The 16,887-nt window shown below is 43.1% G+C and overlaps 1 long non-coding RNA gene across 3 annotated transcripts in view; it reads right to left on the bottom strand.

The window, feature by feature from the left end:
- Positions 1–16,887, bottom strand: part of LOC122455864 — an 88,630-nt gene that overhangs the window by 7,740 nt on the left and 64,003 nt on the right. The window contains exons 4-5 of one of the 3 annotated variants that reach the window (XR_006274366.1): positions 13,778–13,876; positions 5,753–6,129 (exon numbers count right to left, since the gene is read on the bottom strand). This is a non-coding gene — a long non-coding RNA (uncharacterized LOC122455864). Of the gene's footprint in view, positions 1–5,752; positions 6,130–12,025; positions 13,877–16,887 lie in introns of those variants that run through there. The other 2 variants (XR_006274365.1, XR_006274364.1) reach the window with 2 other exon arrangements.

The following is a 16,887-nucleotide window of genomic DNA, read 5'->3' as shown; positions in this document are numbered from 1 at the left end:
CCTCTGAAAGGTTGGTTCCGGACTGATCAGTTTTTTCATAGTGTAAAGTAACTAGCATCTTGTACAGTCAGATGCATGTTGGGAGTTGGGAAATTACTGCACTCAAGGGCAGAGATGAGCTTGCTCAGAATTTGACACTTCAATCTGTGATGCCTTGCCTATTGAATGGGCTCTCTCTATCAGGACTAATCAGAGGCTCAGCAAAAAAAGTGTTTCCAGTTTGGGGGCTCTGAAATGGCAGAAAGTGGAGAGGGATCTGAAACCCAGACTCCGTGCAATAAAAAAAGGGAGGATAGATGGTAGTAAGGTGAATCATACTACCACCAAAATGTGAAGAGGCTAGGATTTGCCCAGTCAAAGCAGTACCAATTTACCTAGGGTAGACTCTACTCTTTCTTCCTGGGGAAGGGAGTTACCTGAAAAAAAGGAAATTTCAGTTCATGACAATGTCAAAAAGCCTGTATTTTTGAGATTCCTCTGATGACATGGGATCCTATTTGTTTAGGGTTGGATTGGTTACATCCATAGCATGTCTTGCAATGGGAGTCCAACAGGTTAGGCCAATCAACAGTGTCATCCGACTGCATTGCCGGTATGGAGACCCCTGCTCGGGATGACACAATTCAGTAGTTTATGTGCTAAATGCATCTTGCTTATCCTTTTCTTCAGGGACACAGGAGTTGGTGACTGGTGAAGTGCAGCAGTTGGCAGCATGAGCCATGCGACTTGGTCTAAAGCCACCAGAGCTCTGGATTTTGCAGACACAAACCTAATCCCATCAATGAACGTGGTGGAAGGAGGAGTTTGGACTGTACACAGATCTGGCCATACAGGAGTACGACACAGCAGGAAATGTTCCTGCCTTACACACACTGCTACATGCAATTTTGGGGATTTGCAAGACTCCTTGATTTGGAACATGATAGTCTGTGGATTTGGGATCACCACCTACAAGAATGGCTGGTCTGGGAAAGTGATCTGACAATAAACAGATTCATTAGGTGGGGGGAGAGGCTTGTACCAGAAGTCTCAAGAGAAAGGATGTGCCTCAGAAGGGTTTTCAACACCCCCAAAAGTACAGTCCATGAGATAACAGCAAAGGGGCAGACGTGGCCAAGTCCCATACCTATAGCATGCATTTATTGTGAGAGACAGCATGAGCAGGTAAAAAAGTGCCCTGAACAAGAACAACATTGCAAGGAATATAGCAAGTTGAATCATTTTACCAATATGCGCAAGAGGAAAGGAAAGTCCCAGCAAGATTCAGTCGAATTTGTAACAGTAAGGGGATGGCAGATCATGACTCTTTCCTTGACTCTGAAGCACATCAGGTTCAGGCTACTGGGACAGGGAAGCAACAAGGAACAATACCAATCTCTGTGTATGCAACAATGTTAACAGGCAATGCCCTGTGTGATTTCAGCTGGAGAGCAAGGCCTCCAGTGTGATTCCTCAGGGTGAATTGGACTCTAACAGACCAATTACAAAAAGCAGGCACACTCTAATAATGTACAATGAGAGCATAATGTAGCCGCTAGGAAAATGTGACCTCATAGTAACTAACCTAAAAAAATAATAAATGGCATCAACTGAAGTTTTTAGTTGTGGTGAGTAAGGACCAGAGACTCCTCTTTGGGAATACAGACATGCAAGCCACAGATCTGATTGGGGGCAGAATCAAAATTGTATAGCTGTAGTGCAAAGGTCTCTCCATTTTAAAATCATATGGGTGGTGTTTTCAAAGGTGACTGTTGCCTTGAACGAAAACTGTGCCTGAAAATAGACCCCACAGTGGAACCTGTATGTTTACCATGATGGAAAATTCCAGTGGTACTACATAATCCAGTACGCAAGGAGCTAATATGTCTGCAGAGCAGGGGTATGGGATCACTTGTAGAGGTTAGTACAGCCTAGCAGCATGGTGGAGATTAAATTATCTGATGTTTACATTCTCATCTGCATAGCCCCAATGCCACTGAACCAATCACTGAAAAGAGCCCGCAATTGATGACATCTTGCCAGAACTTTCCAAAGGCAGAATCTTTATGGTCTGTGATGGGAGGACCAGGTTTTGGCACACACCCTGGGTGAGGAGTCCAGCATGCTGACAACCTTTGCAATATCATTTGGTCACTACAGTTGGCTGTACACATTCATAGACATAAGCCCATCAACCAGAGGTGTTCCAGAGAAGTCTCACCCAAGCACTGGAAAGTCTGCCTGGGGTGAAAATAATTGCAGATGATATCTTCATTGTAGGTGAAGGGAGCAATGATACAGAAGCTGAATGAGACCGTGTCAGAAAACTACAAGCTTTTCTATAGTGATGCAGGGACAAGAACATAAAACTGAACCCCCTCCCCTCAAAATCTGACAAAGAGTATGAGGTGACATACACTGGACATCTGCTCACAGCAGAAGGACTGAAAGCAGACCCAAATACAATCAGAAACCTGCCAGCTCCAGTGGATGTGAAAGGGGTACAGCACTGCACAGGAACTATAAATTTCCTGACAAAAAGTTCTGCCCACACCTGGCTGCAGTAATGGAACCTATAAACCATCTAACAAGGCAGGATGTTGAGTGGGGCTGTGTAGGTCCCCAACATAAAATATTTGATATGCAGAAAGAAATGATAATGGATGCCCCTGTCCCAAAGTACTACCAGCCAAGAGTGTCATGGACATTCCCGGGTGATGGATTGGAGAAAGGATGGGTGCACCTCTTGGGTAGAGGCAGACAGTCACTTATGCCAGCAGAGCTCTGTCAGAGACTGAACTGGGGTACGCCCAAATGGAAAAAGAGCTTCTAACTCCTCTATTTGGAGTGGATTGATTCCATTAGTACATCTACGGGCATCCAGGAATAGTGCAATAAGACCACAGACCCCTAGAGACAATCATAGCAAAGCTCCTTTTTCAGTGCTCCAAAGAGATTGCAGAGCAGTTTGATGTGCTTCCAGGTAGACATCAGATTTGTCCAGGATGATTACTGATCCTAGCTGAAACCCTGATTAGCGCATATATGCCCAATGTCAGTGAGCTAGGGGACAGGAGGTTGGGACATAGTGCAGCATGCTAGTGAATTCAATCTTCCAGTTTCAACAGTGATGCTGATGGAAATCAAAGAGGCTACAGAAAAGGACATCAAACTACAGGAAGACAAGAGAGTGACAAAAGCCAAGTATTAGTAGGCCTAGAACCATATTTTCAAATCAAAGATAATCTGAGTGTACAAGATTGAAAGATGTTTGAATCATCTTTTGAGGACAGAGAGCTGTTGTCCTCCTCCCCCAGTACATAAGGATGTCGCACAAAAAAACATTTCTCCCTTCTGGGCATAGACTGCTGTCTAGATGGGTTTGAGAATGTGTTTATTGGCCAAATACACAGCTTTGCTCATTGATATAAGGGTGTGATCCCTGCCAGTCAGGTGATAACTCATAGAAAGACTCTGTTACCACATAAGCAGCCCACCTGACCATTGGAAAAAGGTGAGTGGAGGACTTAATTTCATTCAAGAAAAAGTAGTACTTGATTACAATAGACTAATATTCTATCTTTTGGGAGGTTGAAGCTGTGCCTGATACAAGAAATAAGTCAGTGATTGGCAAACTGAGGACCCACTTTGTGTGATAGGGCATTCTGGACACTGTATTTACCAAAAATGGTCTCCAATTAGCCATGGAAGAATTCAAGGAATTTGTATGCGAATAGGAGTTTGACCACCATACATCCTCCCCAGTTTACTCACAGAGTAGTGGTAAGGTGGAATCAGCAGTGAAAACACAAAGAGATTGTTACACAAGGCTGTTTCTTCTGGTTCAAATCCCTTGTTAGCATTTTTGGCACACATGAATACTGGGTTCCAAAACAGTTAATTCAGGCACTATGGGATGAGGGACCAAAACCTGTTATCAATAGGAGGAGAGCTGCTATTGGAAAGATGGGGACTCTGCTATGAGGAGATGGAAAACAATCAGAGAAAGCAGGCACTAGAGTACAACAGGTTAGTCAAACACTACTTTGACAGGCACTCCTGTGAGGCTCCATCCTAAAGGAGTTGTCAATGGTGTAATAGCACCAGGTCATATGAGACAACTACACAAGAGGGACAAGTGAGCCGACGGAACAGGGGACACTTACGAGTCAGCAGACACAACACTCACAGAGCCAAAGGGGATGATCCAGAAGCCAAACCCAAGGAAGGGAGGAGACCCACAGAAACAGAAAGTTTACTAGACTTAGAGAGAGGCGACAGAGATAGGTCACTCCCAGAGATGTTACCTGTTGAAGAGACTAAACTATCTCAAAGACTATACAACTATCGCTGAGTATGTGGTAGAAACCACATTCCAGCTCAGCTACTTGCTGGTAACTTTTGACTGACAGGACATGGGGTGGCAATCTAGTTGTCCATTTGCTAATATTCGTAATAAAATGTTTGTAAAATAGGGAAGATGTATGAGAACAGTGGACTGGAGTCGGAAGACCCGTGTTTCCTGGAGGGTCTGTTATTGATGGGACACCAGTGGAAAAGGGAACAGGTAGAGTTAGACAGGAGGAAACTCTGCCACATTGACAGAGCAGTCCATAAGGTTCAATTAAGTTCAACTTGTTGAACTAACCTGCATTCATCTTCACGCTGTTAATGAAAAATATGGAAGGGCACTATATGGAGAACAAGGGAATGGGTCACGTTTGGGTCTGCAGATGTTGGGCCCACAGGCATACAGCCAGTTTTCATGGAAGTTCACATCTGGGCCTCAATAGTGAGACAAATCTGAACTGACATGGCAAGGGGGGGAACTCTCGAGCCCCTTTTAGAATTTTTTGGCAGCCAGGAAGCATCCACCTGAAATTATTATTCTGCATCAGGCTGAAAACAAATTGAGATTGTTTGTAGGTTGACTTAATCATCAGGACACAGAGAGATTTAGGGCAGATCCAGGACCTTTTCCTGGGTGGTGACAATAAACTGGGCTTGAATGCCGAGTGGAGGATATAGTAGGAAGCCTGAGGGCCTCCATAGATTCATAAGGCCAGGAGACATGTGATGCATCTGGATTATGGAGGATTGGTAACTATCCACCAAAGAGATCATATTTAGTACCTGAGTTTTCAGGGATGGTGAGGTACACATCTCCAGCTGGGGAGCAGATGGATTTTTGGCTAATGTCCTGGAGGGAACTGTTAACTATCTGAGAAGCTGGCTGGGGTGTGGGGAAGCAGCCAAGCTAATTGCTGGCACCTCTGCATGGCAGGTGTCTAATGCAATTATTTCAGAAAGGATCTGGTTCCCTAATAAACTGGAATTGGATTTAGAGAAAGGCATCCTCTAAATGAGTTGGGAAATGGGGAAAGAGCTCCTAGTGTCAGACAGCCTCCTTTCCACAGCCCCTTAACCTTTCAATGAGGGGAGGGCAATAGGGCAGGGACTACCTATGGAGGGGTGGGGAGTTGATGTCAGCACTCCACAAGGTGAAAACAGTTACGGAAGGAATCATAATCTGCACTATATGAGTAATTACCAGATTAATTAAATAATAAAGTTGTGGAAAAATTAAATCACATTCCTCACATCTAGCCATTCTTCCCACATGTCTGTGACAAATACTAATGTGCTTATGTGTAAAATGCACTTGTTAGTTTTCTATTTCAGAAAGCAGTACACAGAGGCAGGGGTTTTGGTGGTTTTTTTTTAATTTGTAAATGAAGCACAAGGTACAACAAAGAAACAGAGGTATCTCACCAGAGCCTTGTTATCTAATTGTTAAGATTATTCCTTACAATGTTGCTCAACGTGATCAGCTGCATCAGTCACTAAATTGTGGTCTGCACAAACTTTTTTCTTCAAGTTACCCACCATTACACAACCACTGGTAGCAACATTTGAAGCACTAATACAAAAATATTTCCATCTGCATTGAATAGGTTAGGAATCAGCTAACTCCTTGAACAACTAGTTTCCTCAAGTGTCCCAGATCCCTAAGTACTCTTCAGTCATACTTCACACCACACTCCACTGTGTGCAAATTTCTGATTCCATTTGCTGTGCTTGTGGGTTTTGTATGTTTCTGCAATGTTCACCAGCAAATTAATTGCTTGCCAGAGGCAAGGTATCCAAGTCCTGAGGCATAATAAAAAATCATATGTATTATTAGCTACAGAAAACTCTAATTGCAACATGTAGGGTTACGGAAAGTCTGAAGTTGCAAAATTTAAGGTTCCAATAGCAATAGTAACCCAGCCACACTGAAAATTGGGTATATTTACTAGTGTACACTTTGCAATACAAGTAATCCAGTTACATACATAGTTAAAGAAAAACAGGAACAGAAAAGTAATACATGGGTCAGAGTATTAATCCTTAATGAGGTCTATGTTCATGATTAAATCAGCCTAATGTGGTTAAAACTTTCTTTTACAATGGGAAATGTGTGCTTTGGTCCATTCTCCAATTGCAAAGAAACGGCTGATGGCACTGAATGTTCTTAAATACATAAATAGACAAACCAAAAGACACGTTTTAGGCAAAGGCACACACACACACACAAAATAGCCCCAAAAGTGATTTTTTTTGCAAGAATGGGCATGGGAAAAAACCTGTTTATAATGGAAACAGAATATGCTTGACCAGAAATATAGAAGTTAATAGTTTACAGAGGAAAAAATCTATTGATTATGACATTTGAAGTTGTGCTTATTTGAAGTAACAAGTAAAATTGAAATACTGGCCACATCCATTTCACAACATGGTAAGTATCCAACATGGATTGACTGATTAATTTCACAAGTTAATTTATTTATATGTGATGTCTTTATAGGAAAAAGACATGAGATAGTCTTTCAGTGTACATATAGTCTAAGAGAACTGAACAGTTCCTTGCTAGCTAGCTTAAAACATATTCTCTTAATTGATTAATGGTTTTGTAGATAGGGCATTGGTCTAGGATTCAATAATTTTGGATTTAGTTCCCAGCTCTGCCATAGATGTATTGTGTGGCCTTGGGCTAGTCACATAGGGTATGTCTACACTACGGAATTAGGTCAAATTTATAGAAGTCGGTTTTGTAGAAAGCGTTTTTATACAGTCGAGTGTGTGTGTCCCCACACAAATGCTCTAAGTGCACGTAGTCGGCGGACTGTGTCCACAGTACCGAGGCAACAGTCGACTTCCGGAACTTTGCACTGTGGGTAGCTATCCCACAGTTCCCACAGTCTCCACCACCCATTTGAATTCTGGGTAGAAATCCCAGTGCCTGATGGGGCTAAAACATTGTCGCGGGTGGTTCTGGGTACATATCGTCAGGCCCCCGTTCCCTCCGTCCCTCCGTAAAAGCAAGGGCAGACAATCGTTTAGTGCCTTTTTTCTTGAGTTACCTATGTAGACGCCATACCACGGCAAGCATGGAGCCTGCTCAGCTAACCGTCACCGTACGTCTCCTGGGTGCTGGAGGACATGGTACTGCATTGCTACACAGCAGCAGTTTATTGCCTTTTGGCAGCAGACAGTGAAGTATGACTGGTAGCCTTCATCAACATAGTCCTGGGTGCTCTTTTAACCGGGTGCCTGAGCAAACATGGGTGTGACTCAGCCAGGTCATTTTCCTTGTTTCGTCTCATGGCGATTGAGTCCTACCGGCAGTGCACTGTCTTTTAATCTGCAGGTAGCAGAAGACGATGGCCAGTAGTCATACTGCACAGTCTGCTGCCGAGCACCAGGAGGTGATGATGGCTAGCGGTCATACTGCACAGTCTGCTGTCAGCATGATGTATAAAGATAGATGAAGTGGCTCAAAACAAGAAATAGACCAGATTTGTTTTGTATTCATTTTCTCCTCCCTCCCTCTGTGAAATCGATGGCCTGCTAAACCCAGTTTTGAGTTCTATTCTTGAGGCAGCCATTCAGTTTCTCACAAAGCCACCCCCTTTGTTGATTTTAATTCCCTGTAAGCCAACCCTGTAAGCCATGTCGTCAGTTGCCCCTCCCTCTGTCACGGCAACAGCAGACAATTGTTCCGCGCCTTTTTTCTGTGCAGACGCCATACCACGGCAAGCATGGAGCCTGCTCAGATCACTTTGGCAATTAGGAGCAGATTAAACACCACACGCATTATCCAGCAGTATATGCAGCACCAGAACCTGGCAAAGCGAAACCGGGCGAGTAGGTGACATCAGCGCCGTGACAATAGTGATGAGTACATGGACACAGACTTCTCTCAAAGCACGAGCCCTGCCAATGTGGGCATCATGGTGCTAATGGGGCAGGTTCATGCGGTGGAAAGTCGATTCTGGGCTCGGGAAACAAGCACAGACTGGTGGGACCGCATAGTGTTGCAGGTCTGGGACGATTCCCAGTGGCTGCAAAACTTTCGCATGCGTAAGGGCACTTTCATGAAACTTTGTGACTTGCTTTCCCCTGCCCTGCAAGAATACCAAGATGAGAGCAGCCCTCACAGTTGAGAATCGAGTGGTAATAGCCCTGTGGAAGCTTGCAACGCCAGACAGCTACTGGTCAGTCGGGAATCAATTTGGAGTGGGCAAATCTACTGTGGGGGCTGCTGTGATGCAAGTAGCCAATGCAATCAAAGATCTGCTGATATCAAGGGTAGTGACCCTGGGAAATGTGCAGGTCATAGTGGATGGCTTTGCTGCAGTGGGATTCCCTAACTGTGGTGGGGCCATAGACGGAACCCATATCCCTATCTTGGCACCGGAGCACCAAGCCAGCGAGTATATAAACTGCAAAGGGTACTTTTCAATAGTGCTGCAAGCACTGGTGGATCACAAGGGACGTTTCACCAACATCAATGTGGGATGGCCAGGAAAGGTACAGGATGCTCGCATCTTCAGGAACTCTGGTCTATTTCAAAAGCTGCAGGAAGGGACTTTCTTCCCAGACCAGAAAATAACTGTTGTGGATGTTGAAATGCCTATAGTTATCCTTGGGGACCCAGCCTACCCCTTAATGCCATGGCACATGAAGCCATACGTAGGAGAGCCTGGAGAGTAGTCAGGAGCTGTTCAACTACAGGCTGAGCAAGTGCAGAATGGTGGTAGAATGTGCATTTGGACGTTTAAAAGCATGCTGGCGCAGTTTACTGACTCAGTTAGACCTCAGCGAAACCAATATTCCCACTGTTATTACTGCTTGCTGTGCACTCCACAATATCTGTGAGAGTAAGGGGGAGATGTTTATGGCGGGGTAGGAGGTTGAGGCAAATCGCCTGGCTGCTGGTTACGCACAGCCAGACACCAGGGCGGTTAGAAGAGCACAGTAGGGGGCGGTGCGCATCAGAGAAGCTTTGAAAACCGGTTTCATGACTGGCCAGACTACGATGTGAAAGTTCTGTTTGTTTCTCCTTGATGAAATCCCCCGCCCCTTGTTTCACTCTACTTCCCTGTAAGCTAACCACCCTCCCCACCTCCCTTCGATCACCGCTTGCAGAGTCAATAAAGTCATTGTTGCTTCACATTCATGCATTCTTTATTAATTCATCACACAAATAGGGGGATAATTACCAAGGTAGCCCAGGAGGAGTGGTGGAGGAGGGAAGGACAAGGCCACACAGCACTTTAAAAGTTTAAAACTTATTGCATGCCAGCCTTCTGTTACTTGGGCAATCCTCTGGGGTGGAGTGGCTGGGTGGGCCAGAGGCCCCCCCACCGCGTTCTTGGGCATCTGGGTGAGGAGGCTATGGAACTTGGGGAGGAGGGTGGTTGGTTACACAGGGACTGTAGCGGTGGTCTGTGCTCCTGCTGCCTTTCCTGTAGCTTAACCATACGCTGGAGCATATTAGTTTGATCCTCCAGCAGCCTCAGCATTGCATCCTGCCTCCTCTCATCACGCTGCTGCCACCTTTCAGCTTCAACCCTCTCTTCAGCCCGCCACCTCTCCTCCCGGTCATTTTGTGATTTCCTGCACTCTGACATTGTCTGCCTCCATGCATTCATCTGTGCTCTGTCAGTGTGGAAGGACAGCATGAGCTCAGAGAACATTTCATCGCGAGTGCGGTTTTTTTGCCTTCTAATCTTCGCTAGCCTCTGGGAAGGAGAAGATCCTGTGATCCTTGAAACACATGCAGCTGGTGGAGAAAAAAAAGGGACAGTGGTATTTGAAAAGACACATTTTATAGAACAATGGGTACACTCTTTCACAGTAAATCTTGCTGTTAACATTACATACATAGCACATGTGCTTTCGTTACAAGGTCGCATTTTGCCTCCCCCCACCGCGTGGCTAACTGCGGGGAACATTTCTTTTCAGCCATAGGCAAACAGCCCAACAGGAACGGGCACCTCTGAATGTCCCCTTAAGAAAAGCACCCTATTTCAACCAGGTGACCATGAATGATATCACTCTCCTGAGGATAATACAAAGAGATAAAGAACGGATGTTGTTTGAATGCCAGCAAACATACACTGCAATTCTTTGTTCTACAATGATTCCCGAGTACGTGCTACTGGCCTGGAGTGGTAAAGTGTCCTACCATGGTGGATGGAATAAGGCTGCCCTCCCCAGAAACCTTTAGCAAAGGCTTTGGGAGTATATCCAGGAGAGCCACGAATGCCAGGGCAAATCAATCATTAAACATGCTGGCTTTTAAACCTTGTATAGTATTTTAAAAAGGTACACTCACCAGAGGTCCCTTCTCTGCCTGGTGGGACCGGAAGGCAGCCTTGGGTGGTTCGGGGGGTACTGGCTCCAGGTCCAGGGTGAGAAACGGTTCCTGGCTGTCAGAAAACCGGTTTCTCCACTTGTTTGCTGTGAGCTATCTACAGCCTCCTCATCATCATCTTCCTCGTCCCCAAAACATGCTTCCGTGTTGCCTCCATCTCCATTGAAGGAGTCAAACAACACGGCTGGGGTAGTGGTGGCCGGACCCCCTAAAATGGCATGCAACTCATCATAGATGCAGCATGATTGGGGCTCTGACCCAGAGCGGCCGTTCGCCTCTCTGGTTTTCTGGTAGGCTTGCCTCAGCTCCTTAAGTTTCACGCGGCACTGCTTCAGGTCCCTGTTATGGCCTCTGTCCTTCATGCCCTGGAAGATTTTCACAAATGTTTTGGCATTTTGAAAACTGGAACATAGTTCTGATAGCACGGATTCCTCTCCCCATACAGCGAACAAATCCCATACCTCCTGTTCGGCCCATGCTGGAGCTCTTTTGCGATTCTGGGACTTCATCATGGTCACCTCTGCTGATGAGCTCTGCATGGTCACCTCTGCTGATGAGCTCTGCATGGTCACCTGCAGCTTGCCACACTGGCCAAACAGGAAATTGAAATTCAAAAGTTCGCGGGCCTTTTCCTGTCTACCTGGTCAGTGCATCTGAGTTGAGAGTGCTGTCCAGAGCGGTCACAATGGAGCACTCTGGGATAGCTCCCGGAGGCCAATACCATCTAATTGCATCCACAGTACCCCAAATTCGACCCAGCAAAACCGATATCAGCGCTAATCCCCTTGTCGGGGGTGGAGTAAGGAAATCGATTTTAAGAGGTGCAGGGTTACATCGATTTAATGCTGCTAAATTCGACCTCAACGCCTAGTGTAGACAAGGACATAAGGTGGGATTTTCAAAAGCACTTCAGTGATTTCGAAGCACAAGTCCCACTGAAAGTCAATGGGAACTGAACCTAGGACTTCAGAATCCAAGTTCTGCACCTTAATGACAAGATCATCCTTTCTTTTCCTATTACTTGTTAAAATAATCACTGAAATTGTCAAAGGATGTTATTGTAACCCACACACCGTCTGGGTGTGGTGTTCTGTCCCATCTAGTGGCACTGAGACTATGTAAAGAGAGAGAGAGAGAGCGAGCTAACATGAGTCTGCTCTTCAGTCTTAGCTAATAGCCAGTTGGCTTTTAATTCATGCTGTAGAGGCTCATACAGTAAGTTCCCAGTTCGATCCTGCCCACCAACGACCCGGGGCTGGCAGTGTTACACTATCAAATGATGAAGTGGAGAAAAGTTGCTCCATATGCTCGTCAGTTGTTCCAAATGCTTAGAGGTGTCCACAAGACAACATCTTATGAGGAAGTGTGAGAACATCTACCCTTTAGATCTAAAGTTCATAAAACAGAATATTGCTTCCAAGGTTAGTTAGGGTGTGTTAGTATTTTTTTTTATTGGAAACTTCATTCCAACAAGTGAGTGACCGATCGTAACATGAGAGCTGGAATGCTTTTTTGCATGTCACCAATTCTTCAGGTTTAATACATCTTGTTTTCTGAACACTTCTGTTCCTTTTAGCAACTGTGCTAGTTTAGCTGTCTGTAGAATTATACAGTGCTCAAGTACATACATGAGAAGAACCACTGGTTTGCAATTAAAATGAGATTTCATAAATCACAGGGAATGCAAAATTACAAGTAGGGGGAAGGCTCATTCCACACTACTTTAAAACACATTTTAATCAAAACCAAAAATGTTCTTGTTTATCAGTACAGCCAGCAGCATGAGCCCTAGTGCCACCTTTCATATGAGTACTCCTGGTTTGTTACTCATTTCATATACTAGAATACATAGTTTTGTCTCTCTTAACATGATCTTTTTAAATGTGTAATGCCTATTATTTGTCAATTGCATTTTTATTTTAAAACTCCCCTTTTTTGTTTTAAATGTGTATAGTTTTGTAGTTAAATATTCTTTCACTCTGTGTGCATCTTCTCCATGTTTTGCCTCAGCAACATCTTATTTTTAGTGTTTTATATAATTGTTAACTAATGCCTCATTAAAGCAGAACACCTATGGCTTCAGTTATCTTATAAATAAATGAATTAACATGAAAAAACCTCTTTACAGAAGCTTGCTCTATATACTTGAACTAGGACTATTAAAGTATTTTACATCTCCAAATCTGTTCATTGGTTCCGGTATTTCAAACTATTGTTCAAACGTTAATGTCAGATGGGGATAGAGTTTTGCCAGATGGAAACAAACTCAAAAAAGGATCTTTGCAGTTACTGAAACATTGTAATTTGGGATTATTTGTAATGAAGAGGCAGCCATAGCACATCTAGAGGCTTGGAATGCTGTTCTGCAATAAGACAACAATATATCTACAGTACTATTCTTGCATTTAAAGATTAGTTGCTTATGACTGTCCATCACAAGACTCCTTGTGAATTAGATGAAGCTAGTAGCAGTAGTCACCAAACTCTGCCTTTAGAGGAGCTAAGTATGCAGAATAGCCTTAGGCTTTGTCCACACTGGGAGTTTGCCCTGATTTCAACCATCAGAGTCCAACTATTTGTGTAGCCTTAGTATCGAGAAGGGAAATCTGCTACTTCTGCCAGTGCACCTTACCCCGGCTTGAAACAAGGATAAATTGATTGAATACAGATTGGAGTTTACCATAATACACCCTATCTATGCTAAGGGTTTACATCAGAGCAGCTACTCTGTCACAGCTGTTCACCAATAGCTGAAATTGGGGCAAATCCTCACTGTAAATAAGGCCTCAAAAATATTTAGCACTGAAGTCAATAGAACAATGCCAATTTTCAACATCTGAGGCTCTGACCCATCAATTTGTTTGAACAACATTAACTGGTTTTGTTTCTTGTTCTTTACAACCTTTTATAAACCAAACATCCTGAGAAATCACAGCATCTTTCATGATGATAATATGTCATTTGGCACCAAAAATTGTTCCATTCAAGAGCGGTTGTAGAAATTAAAACAGAACAAACTGCAGAAATAATTTAAATATATCAAACAGGCCCTTAACACAGTCAATAGACCTTAGGAATTAGTTCTCCACTGCTCACCATGAATCCTACCCAGAGTCAGTAAGATTCCTGCATGCATGCTCATCCATGCTGTGCTTCCACCAATAATGGAGCCTATATAGGAAGGATGGGCTCCAACTAAACCAAAATGGAACGAGATTGCTGGCGCTTAAAATTAAAAAGGTCGTAGGACAGGTTTTAAACTAAGGGCTGGGGAAAAGTCAACAGGTGCAGAGGAGCATGTGGATCGGACATCCCTTAGGGGAGGATCTATAAATGGAGATTCCCTATGTCCTAATAAGGAGGAGAGGATGGAAAATGATAAAATTCAGGGAGGATCTGATGAGAAAAACAGTCAAATGAAAAAAATTCCCATTCAATTACTTCATGCAATAGAGGACAGCCAAAAAATGACAAATTTTTAAAATGTTTATATACCAATGCTAGAAGTCTAAATAATACGATGGGTGAACTAGAGTGCCTAGTATCAAATTACGATATTGATACAATAGGTATCACAGAAACCTGGTGGAATGAGGATAGTAAATGATACACAGTAATACTAGGGTACAAAACATATTGGAAGGACAGAACAGGTAGTGCTGGTGGGGGAGTGGCACTATATGAGAAAGAAAGTGTAGAATCAAATGAAGTAAAAATCTTAAATTAACTAAATGTAGTACAGAATCTCTATGGATAGTAATTCCATGCTTGAAAAATAAGAATATAGCAGTAGGGCTACATTACAGACCACAAGACCAGGATGGTGTTAGTGACTCTGAAATCCTCAGGGAGATTAGAGAGGCTATTAAAATAAAAAACTCAATAATAATAATGGGGGATTTCAACTATCCCCATATTGACTGGGTACATATCACTCAGGAAGGGATGCTGAGATAAAGTTTCTTGACACCTTAAATGACTGCTTCTTGGAGTAGCTAGTCCTGGAACCCACAAGAGGAGAAGCAATTCTTGATTTAGGTCTAAGTGGAGCAGAGGATCAGATCCAAGAGGTGAATATAGCTGGACCACTTGGTTGTAATAGTAACCATAATATAATTAAATTTAACACATCTGTGTTGGGGAAAACGACACAGCGCCCCCAACACTGTAGCATTTAATTTCAGAAAGGGGAACTACACAAAAATGAGGTTAGTGAAACAGAAATTAAAAGGTACAGTACCAAAAATAAAATCCCTGCAAGCTGTGTGGAAACTTTTTTAAAACACCATAATAGAGGCTCAATTTAAATGTACACCCCAATTTAAAAAACATAGTAACAGAACCAAAAAAGAACCACCATGATTAAACAACAAAGTAAAAAAAGCAGTGAGAGGTAAAAAGGTATCCTTTAAAAAGTGGAAGATAAATCCTAATGAGGAAAATTAAAAAAGAGCATAAACTCTAGCAAATGAAGTGTAAAAATATAATTAGAAAGACTAAAAAAGGATTTGAACACCTAGCCAAAGACTCCAAAAGTAAAAGCACTTTTTTTAAATACATCAGAAGCAGAAAGCCTGCTAAACAACCAGTGGGGCCACTGGACAATTGAGATGCTAAAGGAGCACTCAAAGACGATAAGGCCATTGCAGAGAAACTAAACGAATTCTTTGCATCCGTCTTCACTGTTGAGGATGTGAGGGAGATTCCCAAACCTGAGCATTCTTTTTGGGTGACAGATCTGAGGAACTGTCCCAAATTGAAGTGTCATTAGAGAAGGTTTTGGAACAAATTGATAAACCAAACAGTAATAAGTCTCCAGGACCTGATGCTATTCACCCAAGATGAACTACTAACTGTCATCTGTAACCTATCTTTTAAATCAGCTTCTGTACCAAATGACTGAAGGATAGCTAATGTGATGCCAATTTTTAAAAAGGGCTCCAGAGATGACCTTGGCAACTACAGGCCAGTAAGCCTCACTTCAGTACCGGGCAAGTTGTTTGAAACTATCATAAAGAACAAAATTGTCAGACACATAGATGAACATAAGGAGTACTTGTGGAACCTTAGAGACTAACAAATTTATTAGAGCATAAGCTTTTGTGAGCTACAGCTCACTTCATCGGATGAAGTGAGCTGTAGCTCACGAAAGCTTATGCTCTAATAAATTTGTTAGTCTCCAAGGTGCCACAAGTACTCCTTTTCTTTTTGCGAATACAGACTAACATGGCTGCTACTCTGAAACCTGTCATAGATGAACATAGTTTGTTGGGAAATAGTCAACATGTTTTTCATATGGGGAAATCATGTGTCACCGATCTACTAGAATGCTTTGAGGGGGTCAACAAGCATGCGGACAAAGGAGATCCAGTGGATATAGTGTATTTAGATTTTCAGAAAGCCTTTGACAAGGTCCCTCACCAAAGGCTCTTCAGCAAAATAAGCAGTCATGGGATAAGAGGGAAGGTGCTCTCATGGACTGGTAACTGATTAAAAGATAGGAAACAAAGGATAGGAATAAATGGTCAGTTTTCAGAATGGAGAGATGTAAATAGTGGTGTCCCCCAGGGATCTGTACTGGGCCCAGTCCTATTTAACATATTAATAAATGATCTGGGAAAAGGGGTTAACAGTGAGGTGGCAACATTTGCAGATGATACAAAACTACTCAAGATAGTTAAGACTCAGGCAGACTGTGAAGAGCTACAAAAGGATCTCACAAAACTGGGTGATTGGGCAACAAAATGGCAGATGAAATTCAATGTTGATAAATGCAAAGTAATGCACATTGGAAAACATAATCCCAACTACACATATACAATGATGGGGTCTAAATTAGCTGTTACCACTCAAGAAAGAGATCTTGGAGTCATTGTGGATAGTTCTCTCAAAACATCCACTCAATATGCAGCAGCAGTCAAAAAAGTGAACAGAATGTTGGGAATCATCAAGAAAGGGATAGATAAGACGACAGAAAATATCATATGGCCTCTATATAAATCCCTGGTACGCCCACACCTTGAATATTGTATGTAGATGTGGTCGCCCCATCTCAAAAAAGATGTATTGGAATTGGAAAAGGTTCAGAAAAGGGCAACAAAAATGATTAGGGGTATAGAATGGCTTCCATATAGGAGAGATTAATAACACTGTGACTTTTCAGCTTGGAAAAGAGGCAACTAAGTGGGGATCTGATTGAGGTCTAT

Source organism: Dermochelys coriacea, chromosome 9 (assembly GCF_009764565.3).
Source record: "Dermochelys coriacea isolate rDerCor1 chromosome 9, rDerCor1.pri.v4, whole genome shotgun sequence".
NCBI classification, from domain to species: Eukaryota; Metazoa; Chordata; order Testudines; family Dermochelyidae; genus Dermochelys; species Dermochelys coriacea.
The sequence above is the reverse complement of the archived record's forward strand: the minus strand, read 5'-3'. Positions and strand labels throughout refer to the sequence as shown.